The sequence below is a fragment of the Protopterus annectens genome, chromosome 2.part2, assembly GCF_019279795.1.
Source record: "Protopterus annectens isolate FY-2018-M chromosome 2.part2, PAN1.0, whole genome shotgun sequence".
Classification (NCBI taxonomy): domain Eukaryota; kingdom Metazoa; phylum Chordata; order Ceratodontiformes; family Protopteridae; genus Protopterus; species Protopterus annectens.
Genome location: NC_056730.1, coordinates 358,128,541 through 358,142,648, shown reverse-complemented (window position 1 = coordinate 358,142,648; position 14,108 = coordinate 358,128,541).

Below are 14,108 nucleotides of genomic sequence, written 5' to 3'. Positions count from 1 at the left end.
AGCCACAGTCCTTCCGTGTTGGCCTGTACCTCCGAGAAATATATACCGAACAAGAGAGGTCCCAGGACTGAGCCTTGTGGGACACCACTTGTAACTGGTTTGGAGTCTGACATGGCTCCAGCAATTCTAACCATGTGGGTTCTGTCCTTGAGCTAGTTTGCAACCCATCTAGTGACATAGGGGTTTATATTTAAGCTGGTGAGCTTATCTATAATGCCCAAATGGGATATTGTATCGAAGGCTTTTGCGAGGTCCAGGTAGGCTGTGTGGACCACCTTCCTCTCGTCAATGGCCTTGGTGACTGTTTCAAAGAAATCGACCAGGTTTACGAGGCAAGATCTGTCCTTAACAAAGCCGAACTGGGTAGGATCCAGTATCTGTAGGTCCCCAATATCTTTATTTATGAGGTCCATGATGATTCTTTCCATAGCTTTGCAGACCAAGCTAGTCAGGCTTATGTGGCGATAGTTTCCAGGATCTGTTGAGGCACCACCTTTGTGGAGAGGGACCACTGTTGCTGTACACCACTCTTTGGGTACATATCCTGTGGTAAGGCTGAGATTGAACAGTAGTTTTATGTTTGGGTTTAGCTCTTCTTGGAGTTCATGTAGGACGCAGCCCGGGACACCATCTGGTCCCATTGATGCTGTGTTTTTTGCTTTGGAGAGGGCGGCTCTTACCTGAGCATCTGAGATGTTAGGGGGGCAGCACTCTGCTGGGATAGATATTTGCCCTTTTGGTGGGGAGGGGGTTTGCTGAACCTGTCAGTTAGGATGTTGGCAATGTCTGTGGGTTCGGTGTATTTTTTGTCATTTTGGACTAATTCTGAGCATATCTGGGAATTTCCACCCAGGTTCCTAACATAACTAAAGAAAGCCTTGTGATTATCCTTAGTGTCTTGTGCAATTTTTCTCTCGAAGCTGGCCTTAGACGATTTTATGAGTGCCCCGTAGTTTTTTGCTAACACTGATCAGAGATGCCTTCCCTTTTTGGGATTTTGCTCTATCATGTAGTAGCTTCCTCCTTCTATTGTATAGTTTGTTTATGGCTGGGGTCCACCAGACAGGATGTCTGCCTTTTGAGGATTGGGTCTTGGTTTTATTTGGGATTGCATGATCCATGCATTCCTGAAGGTGTTCATAGAATGTGTTTATAAAGGATTCTGCGGTCTGGACCGTATTTTCCACAGGCCCAGGGGCTTTGAGGGATTCCACCTCGGCTTTGAGGAGTGTGAAATTTGCTTTAGAGAAGTTTTTCACTGTGGTTTTCTGGGCAGGGGGTGGGGTCGGGATGTGAATATCCAGTGAGATTAGTTTATGGTCTGATCTTACCAGTGAGGGATACACTTCTGGTCTGGAACATAGAGTCCCCATGTTGGTGATGATCAGGTCCAGTATGTTTTCCCCTCTTGTGGGAGTGGTAACAAGTTCTTCCATAGCATTTGAGTTTATAAATTCTAGGAACCTTTGAGCTAGGGTGTTGGAGCTAGAGTAATGCTCCCAGTCTATGTTTGGGTAGTTGAAGTCACCCAATATAATGGTGTTTGGAGAGACCTTCATATTTTCCAGTGTTCTCAGGAAGGCTGAGTGGGGTTCCTGGGTTTGGGAGGGTGGTCTGTAGCAGGCTATAAATTGGAAAGCAGTTTTACCCACTGTTAGTTGCACATGGATAGTCTCTGATGCTTTGTCCTGTGCCACCAACATGGAGGTGTGAGTATCTTTGACGAATATTGATACTCCCCCTCCTTTTCTGGTTCAGTCCAAGTTTTGGGGCCGAAAAGCATGGTATGAGGTATAACCTGGTAGTGCTGGGGTGCTCTCGGGAGCCTTGAACTTGGATGTAATTTCTGTCCACATATCCCACTATAGTTACCAGCATAATGTACCAGGTCTATAGTTACACTGACATATCATACTAAGCAAATAAAATACTGTGTAGGTTACAGACTTACCTTGCAAATGCAGCAGTTGACACAACTTTAGTTCAGGGCTGACTCTGTCTGATGTAAGCAGTACAAAGGCAATACATGGATCGGTATAAGATGTGTGAGTTGCCTGGTATCAGTTTTAATATATTTATGTGGGTAGGAGAAAGGTATTAGTCCTTAGGCTCCTAGGTTGTCAGTGAATGTGCTATGCATTGTCTATTAGCCAAAACCACTGCATACAGAACATGTCTACATCTGCCTACAGGGACATCAGCAGGGGGTTCCTCCACCGAGTCCTCCTGTGACTGTGGCTGGGTGACCTAGGCACTGGTGGGGGGCTATGTGTCTCTTCCCTTTGCTAATACTGCTGTAGCTGTTTCTGCCAGATCAGATTATGTAGCAAAGCCCATACTGTAAATATTTCTGCACATGTGCTTGGAGTATACTGCAAGTCTCCACCAGATATATCAAGGCACCAGAACCGTGACTTCAGAAGCCCAAAAAGATGCTCTATGATATTTCTAGCATGTGTGTGTGCCTCATTATAGTGTTCTTCAGTGGGTGTGTGTGCATTTCTGATGGTTGTCATCCATCCACAGTTCCAGGGTCTAGCCAGTATCCCCCAGTAAATGGTCCTGTGGGATCTGGTACAGCTGTGATGTGTGCCAGATATGAGAGTCCTGATAACTGCTAGAGTTGCCAGCATACACATTCATGATAATCCCCTGGCCATTGCACACAACTTGGCAGTTGACGGAGTGGTATCAATTGCAGTTAACATAGATTCTACCCTGCTCTCCAGGTGGTGACTTGATGTGTACATGAGTGCAATCTATGGCACCCAGTGCTTCAGAGTAGTGTGCTACATGGTAGAACTGTTGCATATTGCTGGCCCTCACTTAAGAGAAAAGGAGAAAAGATATGTGCTCACTGGCATGTGGGAGCATAGCATCCAGGAATTGGTGAAGTATCATGGATGCTGATTCCTGTGACACCTGCATCATGTCCTCAGTTGGGTTTTGAAAAGTACTTGTACTAGTATCCTAAGGGCTACACATACCTTAATTTCAACTGGGATGGGTTCCCCTTTGTTAGCTATGGCTCTGAGGTGAGGGCAGCAGAGCTCACTGAGGTCTTGTAATATTTCCCTGTCCACCCTGTAGTGCTCTACAATCTCCAGCTCATGTAGCTCCTGGAAGGTTACCCTGGGCTTGAACACTCTTCTCCTTCTCGGCCTAGGCCTATTGCCATCAGCACCAGCAGCATTGACTTCAGCATCTAGCACATATAGATGTAGAATACATAGCTGCAGCAGCCCATAGCATTATCTCAGTTAAAAATTCCAAGTCTCTACTCCAATGCTTCAGAATGCGGAGGGAAAATCAGAATGTAGGGTGCATGCATACTTAGTACAGCTCTTGAGTAGGTCTACCATATGGGATTGGCTACTTATGATGCAATTCACCTGCTTAGGATATAATAGACATGATTTAACAGCCCTGCTTTAGTGCAGCATAGCTATGCAAAACTGTATATTAATTGAATACATCCAGTTTCCATTTATAGCTGTCTAGCTCACGACTGGGATGTAGGTGATGTGATCATGCAAACAAGCAAAACTATGCCCATACCATTTGTGGCAAGCAGTACACTGTGGAAACATGTGCACTAAGCACAAAAAACTCCTAAAAGTGACACGACATACTCACCTGATGTCATCCACATCTACTGGGAATACAAACACTGTGTAAGAGCCTACATGAAGTGATACCCATACACAGCTGTTCCCTTTAGTGATTCAACACAACCATGACATTTACCCATCATCTGTATAACATTCATGCTGACAGTCTAGAAACTACATGGTTCATAGCTGTGTAAGCTGGTTAACAGCATGAAAGTATGATTTTGCAGACCCAAGGCAAGGTCTTTCAGTACTTTTGCCTAGAGTACATTGTACTGTTCTTTGTTTATTTTTAAGTTAAACATGTTTGGGCAATACAGCACATTGTGCAAACATGTGGGAATTTAAAAAAAAATGAATATAATTTGAAATAATTCATGGTGTTTTCAGACAGCACAGTATATAAATCAAACATTTAAATATAGGCTCTTAACTTTTCAAGGGCATTATGTCCATATTTATGGACTTTTACATCCCCTTCTTTCCATGTAGACTCCTATATCTGGAAAATTTGTATGTACACTACTAACACGGACATGGAGTCTACACAGATGCATTACAGGTTGTTGGATTCTTCCACTGGGTTAATTTGCATAAAATTCAGCTACTTTAGCCAAAATTTCCTTTGCACAACAGGTTTTGTAGTTAGTTGCTCATGCATGCATGTAAATCCGTGCCACTGCATGGAGTCTATTGAGTCTTAATTGTTCGTGCATGTGTGTGCATTGAAATTTCGCATAAACTTTCTTGAATTTGCAGTATTGTTTAAATACCCTAAAGAGCAGGAAAATTAGGAATAAGGAGACATATCTTCATATAATATCAATTTAAATCAGTTAAAAATGTAAAATATAAAAATAAAATAAGGCAAACTTTAGAAAAACTAGTGCAACATAATAAAGACAGCACTGAAAAAAACTGGGATTGCTGTTTATGGTGGTGGCTCTCTAATAATGCTGAATTTTGTTCCTTCATACTTGTGTTGGTGTATTTGTTTTGGTTGTATTTCTAATCATGGACATTAGATTTTTCAGAAAGTTACTGTGCACTTGTTTGTTTGATATATCTATTCATATATATTTATATATATATATATATATATATATATATATATATATATATATATATATATATATATATACATTATATACATATGGGACTACTTCATAACATTGAAATTTCATAACGTTGAAATTTGTAACATTGAGACCAAAACATCTAAATCCCAAAACACTAAAAACCCAAAACATTGAAAACTCAGAACACTGAAAGTGTGCTTCATAACATTGAAATGTACACTGCATATGTAAATAACATCCAACAACACCTAACTAACAAACACACCTTCTACTATGTTTCTGCAGGGGGCAACCCCCCTGTACCCCCCACCCCCCATAAATTAAATATAGCAACTCCAAGATCGCACTACAGTGGAAAACAGTTCATTTCCTAACCTCACTGTATCACAATCACCATACACTGAGGTTAGGAAATTAACTTTTTTCCACTGCAGTGGGATCTTGGAATTGGTATATTTAATTTATGGGGGGGGGGGTGCAGGGGGGCTTACCCCCCTGCAGAAACATAGTAGAAAGTGCATTTGTTAGTTAGGTGTTGCTGTAGGTGGAGGGGATCTTATTTACTTGTGCAGTGAAGTTTTCAATGTTATGAAGCATACTTTCAATGTTCTGTTTTTTAAATGTTTTGGGTTTTCAGTGTTTTGAATTTTCGATGTTATGGTCTCAATGTTATGAAAATTCAGTGCTATGAAATTTCAATGTTATGAAGTAGATATATATATATATATATATATATATAACCAATATCCATAACACTGACAAATTAGCTTCAACATCACAATGTTAACAGCCTACTGCATATGCCAAGGACTAACCCTAGAAAATGAAAAAGAAAAATCAAGTGTTTTTTATATATTTATATATATATATATATATATATATATATATATATATATCTATATATATATATATATATATATATATATATATATAAATATACACACACACACACACACACACACACACACACACACACACACACACACACACACACACACACACATTTATTTATAGCAATTGATTATTTTTGAAGGAAGTTCATTTCTGATGACTTTTGATTCAAGCTTATTAACATTAAGAGGTATTGTGTAATGTAGCTGCCATATCCTGCTTCTACTATTAAAGCATATTTTAGTGTTAGGCTCTCAGTCAGATGTCATCTCTTGCTACAGTTTGCCTGGGAACTTGCCTTGTAGACCAAGAATATTCTCCTCTAACTAATGTCTAAATACAGGCTATAATGTTACTTAATGAAGCTTTTCTGAACAGTTTAGATTTTCTAAACATCTGTTATGCTGAATAAGAAATTGCACATTTTCAGACTGTTTCATATGGTTTGTTTGAAAGCAATACCATTTTGCACTACATTCGGCAATATGTTGGATGAGTGAGGTATGAAGTGAATAAAATCCCACTCCAGGTTAGGCAGAGTCCCTCATTGACTCTCTTCAAGAGGAATCTTGATGAGTAGATGGGAGATAGTAGGTTTACCCCGGGTATCACTTCTGTGTCACTGTTAGACAGAGGCACAGTATACTAACCTCGAAAAAGGGCATAGCAAAATTCATTTAAAATGGGTGGCGAAAGCCAAACACACTCTGGCTAGGCTTATAAATACCCTAGGGCAGATAGACTAGTATGAACCTATGAACCTATGAACATCGTCCTCCAAGTGGCTAGACATGCTGTTTAGAATTAGATGGTGTACAGAAAATAGCTTTTCTGACTTTGGATGATACAGATTGGCTGTATTTTGAATTGTTGTCCACTACTGTCCCCAAATTCTTAATGATATTGTCATTTTATGACCTGATAATTGCCTATATGAGCCTAATTTAGATCCTTTTTTCAAAACCTCCTGATGCATATTTTATGATATTAAAGTTGAGGTCGATATGTCTGCCACTAGTTTATACTTTTTGTAGGCCAACTTGGAAAGTGTTGATATTTTTTACTGAAAAAAAAAATGATTTAAGCAGTTGTAGTTATCTATGTATTTGAAAATCTCTGGCATATTCTTTATTTTTATATATGAGACAAATGGCTCACAAAAAGTGACCCCAGTACAGGGCATTTAAAAATTGCATTCTGCACATACAGTAATTGACATTTAATACCTTGAATGAGCCAATAAAATCTTAGATTGTATGCACTTTTTGACTCCCACTTATGACACTGGTCTCTATCTTACTTCATCTGTATTGCTTCAGTGTCAACCTTGGACTGTTCTGATGAAGTTCCCTTTGTTCCTTTCTAAATTCTAAATGAATAAATAAAGGTGTCAGTAAAAGCCAATGTTATAACGACATTTGCTTTCCTACATGTTTAGTTTCAGTACTGTTTATTGTATGTGCCACCCTAGTTTATGTTTATGATTATTTAGCCTTTTCTGTCATAGACACATCCTTGTCACCTTCATTTTCTTACCTCACTTAAAATGTGGCTCTCATGAAGTGCACATAAAGAGTCAATAAAATATTGTAGTGTGTACTTAAAATGTAGGTGAGTGCCACAAATCTAAGAAAAACACAATGAGCAGTGTTGGTAGTTTTAAGTTTAGTGTTGAGTAAATTCAGTTTACAAGTGCTGTGATTTAAGTGAAGGCTCTGACTTTAAGAGTCTCTACTCACATTGCTCTACTAATGAGTGAAGTTATCCAATGAAATGGCGAGCTAGTCTGTGATGTTAAATATGTAAAAAAAGACTAGTAACATGGGAAAAATCCAACTCTCTACTTTACCAGGTATACTTTGTATAGCCATTATCTTTAATATTGAGTGCCTCTTTCTCACTCTAACAGCTACTCTATTTTCTTTAGTTATTCATATATACCTAAATCATTTTTACAATCTGTTTCCTGATCTGTCCTGTGATGTTGATTTTATTCATTTTATTAATGAGTGTAGTTTCTGAGTCCAAACATATTGGCACAGAATAATTTATAAAGGGCTCTGCATCTTCCTTACATGTAAATGTTGAACTGCATACTATCCTATACTAACTTATTACTGTATTCCTAACATCAGCTGAGGTCACTTTTGTATTATCAGTTGTATACCCTTTACATCAAGCCAGATAATGTAGCTCCTTTGTAAAGGCACCCATCTATGTAGAAGTTGAATATGATTTTATACATAGATACAGATGTATAAAGTGAATAACACCAGACTGAATTAATCTACCAAAAAATCAGATAGTATTGGATTCTGCTGGTTGATGCTCCTACAGCTTCCATGAGGTATTACAGATGAGACTGTCATTGATAAAAAAAAAAAAAAAAAAAAAAAAAAACACTCCTGAAGATCCTAAAGCCCTTTGGCTGATCTTGATTTCCTTACCTTGAAAATTGTAGCACAGGGTTTTGGCCCTATAATTTCCAAATGCAACCACCAATGCCATAAAATATTCAGTGAAACAGCATTTGCAGCAGTGCATTAGGTAACCTTGCAGTCATGAGAAAAGGTTTTACATATTTAAGAAGTTTATACTTTGTCATTGCTACTTTTTGTATCACAGGTGCTCACTGAAGAGATGTGACTATGTAGTACATGTCAACCTAAGGGTATTAAAACACTTAAAACTACTTTAGTCAGGTATCATTATCAAATCCATGAATGTACCATTGTAAAAAATACGAAAGTATCACTGTCCCAGAGGACACGGAGATGCCACTACTCAGGAGTCAGATCTCTGCAGTTTCAATGTTATGTGCTATTCTCAATACATGTGGGCTAAACTGAAAACTACATTGTTTGATAATTCAGTCCAGATTTGTTTGCAAGTTTATTTTGCATATGCAGGAGTAATGCATTATAAAGGCAGCTGATAGCTATACTGGGTGATAGTTACTGGCATACTTTTTTAATCTTGTTATTAAGATTTATAATCAGAAAAATGTCATACAAGTTTATTGCAAAATTACAGAGACAATACTAAAACAAACCATGTTCTAGAATCAATGCTTGAAAACATATTAATAAGTCACGATCTTATTCTAACGGATACCCTTATTAGAAACAAGTGATCTGACAATGGTTACCTATAGTTCATAAAGGTATGTGGCAGACATTCTCGGTATAGCAGTCAGAATGAGGTAATAATACATTTACCTTACATTGTAGCCTTTTAAACCTATCATCAAAAGGCATCATCATTTCAAGGTAATGCATGACCTTTCAACTTATTAAATGTTTTACAGAATTGTATACAAGCTTCTGTACAGACACTTTAGGTTTCTAGTTTTAATGGGCCATGTTCTGGGTGTAGAAGAGGCAAGAAGTATATATTAGCAAATATATATAAACTAAGGGCAAAATTCATAAAGGTTATTGTGAGATGTAACCTTTTTGTATCAAAGACATTCCTAATATGGTGCTTCTGGACAAAGACATGCATCACCATGTCAGGCTATCTCCAGGGCCATTCAGGAGAGAGGCATATGCTAATTAGCAGTTTGCTTCCATCCTTTGAACCTTTGAACCTTTGAACTCCAGGAAGGCATCTATATACTGAGTGAGTCTACTGATTAGCACAGCCACACATTTCATGTTGCAGAAGTGAACATGACCAAAAGTCTGTATCCAGCAATCATGGCAGAGGTATTTATCAGGGAGTTTAGTGGTAAGGTAGGGTTATGAGATGTATATGTGCATGTATGCAAGGGGCTGCATTTGTGAGTATATGTGTGAGAGAGTGTCTGCATGGAAGATAGCAGTTAGAGGGTACAGGAGTAAAGTTAGGTATCTGAGTGCAGATATGGATGGCCATTGATTGATTGAATGGATGTGTGTGTGTGTGTGTGTGTGTGTGTGTGTGTGTGTGTGTGTGTGTGTGTGTGTGTGTGTGTGTGTGTGTGTGTGTGTGTGTATCATTGGGTAGAGTTAACTGACATACTTCCACACACCCACAGACTAATTAGCAGAGCCTGCGACATTGGATGTGGGTACCACTAAATACCAGGGATACTACTCTTATACTATAATTACAATTAAATCTGGGAACAGGCTTGGGGGAGCACTAGACAGCATGGATAACTGATATAAATAAAAAATAGGGTGAAAAGAGACTTGAACCATGCACTCCTGAAACATGACACACCTGCATTAACTTATTATATGTTTTTTTTTCCTATAAAGTGAGCATATCAAGCATTAGGCACACGAGGGAGAGTTACAGAAAATGTTATGCATCATACCTTTTAACCTCTCTCAGTGCAAGATATCTGGACAAATCCAAAAAGAATGGGGGGAGGCAAAGACCCCCAAAAAAGGGAGAGAGTTTAAATATTGCTCCTATAAACTTAGAAAGCTGCTAGAATAACAGGTTTTTCATTATTATGTATTTTCTGAAGGATATAAAGTCTGAAATCAAATGTCTGTCATTTTTAAGTATTATTTAGTGATGCCAATCTTCAATAATGTGCCCAAAAAACACAAATTCTATGAGGACCAGACCAAAATATGAGGCAAAAATCTAGACATTCTGCAAAAATATGTCCAGTTGAGAGGTATGTTAGGCATAACTCTTTACCTTATAAATGGTTTTCTCTCTAGTATGCATTTACTGAAGAATATGAAGTGTGAAACCTGTATGTGTGGCATTAAGGACTGACTGTAATCATCTATGTAAAATAAAAGGAGATGTAGTGGGCATTCTGACAACAGGGGACATATATAGGGTATGTGCATGACTGTGTTTTACTGTGTGTGTGTGTGTGTGTGTGTGTGTGTGTGTGTGTGTGTGTGTGTGTGTGTGTGTGTGTGTGTGTGTGTGAGAGAGAGAGAGAGAGAGAGAGAGAGAGAGAGCGAGAGAGATGGAGAGGGAAGATGCTTCTGCTAACATGATTCAGCTGCCACAGCTAACTATCATGGGAAGTACTAATCGGTACTCAGCAATAGTTAACTGCTATTCAGAGTCATATGAATTAGCCAATAATGAGGTCTTTCCTCATTGCAGTTAACTTGTCTCTGAATCACAAGATACCACACTGTGTAAACAGGGCCTTTTTAGCATGGCCAGTACAGCCTGTGCTTGGGCTGTTAATGAGTTCCTGTGACACAAGCAATCACGCACTTCACTTACCTATTACCTGTTCCTGAACTTTTATAATGTTCTCAAATTCTTTTCTTATTTTTTTATGCCTGCATCCCTATATCACAGATCTTTACAGTCAGTCAACAATGGCAGACATTAGATTTTCATTCTTGTTACTGTTCATAGACTAAATATTGTTGGTAGAGTTGTAGCTCTATTAACTTTTTAAGTGAGTCCTGGTGACAGTTTAAATAATCTCTCTGGTGTCATGTAGTATTCCTTCCTGCTTTATACCAATGTCCCCTGTGAATTACAGACTGTTGCAAACATTGAATCATGCCAGACCTTAGAGCTTCATTCTTATTATGTAAAAAAAAAAACTATACAGATGGATTAGATAGCATAAGGGGTTAATACCCCTGTACTCCATGTATAAAGGTTGCAGTGTTTAAAGCCTTTCACTTTACATATTTTTTGAACAAAAATAAGTAAAATTTTCAAGTATCCCTTGTGTTTTAGTGGTGGTTTTGAGGACTAATATCCTCTGTGTGAGGAGGGAGACTCAATATTTTTTCTGACTTTACAGCACAATGTTTAGAATATTCCTGATGTCTAGTGGTCTCCCCGGAGTTATACCATCAATCCCAGCAATTTTTTCTTTCTCTCATTGAGGTGTATACCTTGTACTACCTTCCTGAATTCCTTCTAAGGTTTTGCTGTTTCTTCCTCATTACATTCATTACATTTCCTACCCTCTATTACTTTATATTACATATTACATTTTACTGGTAATTTATCTAGCAAAAGTCTCAACAGAAAATACATCATCTCCTAAAACATCTCAAACCTTTTCTTTCTGTTTTTTTGCAATGTTATTAGCCTCTTCCTTTAATTATGTCCATGAATATGCCAAGTAATATTTTCATGACAGTATTATAAAATTAATTTCTAGTTCTGTAATTTCATTTCATTTTAGCTTCTATAAACCACCTTTTCCTGCTTACTACTTCTTTCCTACCCTTTTTAATTTTTATTTTTAAATTCTTCTTCATATTGTACATATAAAATGTTCCCATTATTTTTCTCTCTCTCTCCTTTACATTCCTTTTTATCCAAAACAAATGCTTAGATGCTAAATATACTAGTTTTTGTTGTTTTTAATTCAAACCTGCTTCTTCTTCTTGTCATTATGTCACCCCTCTTTTCCTGGGCTCAGTCTTGATTCCTAGATAATGCTGAAAAACACCTCTAACACTTCTTTCCAAAGTGTGCTAGTTTTCCCAATATTTAAAATGTATCCAATTTACACATTTTTCATATTTTATTTTCATATATAACCCCCAAAGAATGCTAGCTTTCCCAATATTTAAATGCATACCATTGTCCATAAGTGATAAATTAAAATATTTCTCAACAAAACAAGTGTTTTAATTTCTGAACATTGCTCTAGTATACCTTCATACGCTCCAAATTTCACTCCAGCACACTTATTTATTTTTCTGTTATGTTATATGCTGTTCATATTCTTAATTTTATCAAATACCTTACTCTTCAATTTGTTGCACTGTAATCCAATTTTAACAATTTTTTAATCCTTAAAATCACAGTCAACCAAATTTTGATTTTAGTCCCAGTAACCAAATCTGCTGCATATGTCAGACACATAGATCTTACAATTCCTTTTCCTATTTCCCATCTTGCTTCTGCAAGTGTCTGACAATATTGTTACATTTGTCACTTGCACAAAAAGATGAATTGTTAAGGGACATTCTTAAGTCCTCTATTAATTCTTGTTTTTCTACGCATTCATTTAAAACAAATTTCAGGAATTTTCATAACACGTTCTTATTATATTCAGCACTCTTTCCCCAATCCCATATGCTTTTAATATCTTCAACATCGCCTCAGGGCTCACACTGTAAAATGTTTTTGCTGCATCACATATTACTAACTTTACATCCTTGTTTTCTTTAAAAAATCATATCTCCCACTTATTTTACCATTACTAACATTTCTTTCACATTCCTTTTACACACACACACACACACACACACACACACACACACACACACACACACACACACACACACATACACACACATAAAAATGTTATAACCCATATGTTCTAGTGTTACCAGAACAGGACTCCATTTTTATATATTTTCTTTCATCTTTGTTTCCACATAAATGTGATTATCTCAAAAATATATCTTCTTGTTTTATACCTTTTCCATGTATTCAATGTTTTAATGAACAGTTGTCTCTTCCCTTTCGTCCATTCCTTTATAATATCCATAATTTAGTCCAGCCATTCCTGGTGCTTATTTCTCCCTTCACTCCCATGGTATTCTCCCTAATTCTTCAATTTTAATTTTGTCTTCTAAATATTTCTTAACATTTCCAGATATACTTTTCAACTTCCATTTCCTCCTTGCACTTCTTTTTCATGCACATTGCTTACTAATTTTTCAACTACCTCCATCATTTCTGCCCTATTTATGTTTTATGTTACCGTCTTCATCTAATAATGGATCAATCTTCACTTTACTTCTTCTAACTTCTTTCCCTAAAAAACATGAATCTTCCAATTTTTCCCCTTTAAAAAATAAATTTTGTCTATACATCATTGTTTTACTTTTTGTTTATTTTTTTATACAATTTGTTTCCATTTTTCTTATTCTGTCACTACCTTGTTCTATTTCTGTTTCATGCCTTTTATAGCCTCTTCATATTTGATCTCTTCTTTTCATTCTACTCCCAACTTCTAAAAATACTTTTTTTATACATTTTGCATGTTCTTTCCATATTTTTCTATGTTCTTTCTTCATTTCATCCTTTTTGTTAGCCTTATCAGTTAACCTTTTTATTCATTTTCCTTCCTTTATTACCTCTCTGTCATATCTCATTAGAGACATCCCCATTACTTGTTTCATATCTTTTGAATGTATCACATAATCTATTTGTTCTACATGCCCAATCCATATTTTTCCTATATTTAACCTTCCATATTTTATTAAGACTTTAATCACATCAACAGAACAAAGATGTTCTCCTCCAAAAAGAGGAAGCCAATCTGGTGGCCTCTGCCATTAATAAACCCTACAACAAAAGGAAGAAACTGTTGCAGAAAAAGGTGAAGTCCCAAGACTGGAAAATCTCCCTTACTAGCCTCAACAAAAAGTTGAGATCCTTCATCAAATCCTCTAAAGCTAGCTATGAAGGCAGAATTGCAGCAGACACTAAAAACAATCACAAAGCCTTTTATAGTTATATTAAGAACCTCCATGGCAATACCCAGATGTACTCTTAATTACTGCACAATGGTACCTCCTATACTGAGACAACAGATATTGCCCACATACTGGCCGACAGATTCAGTGCCAAC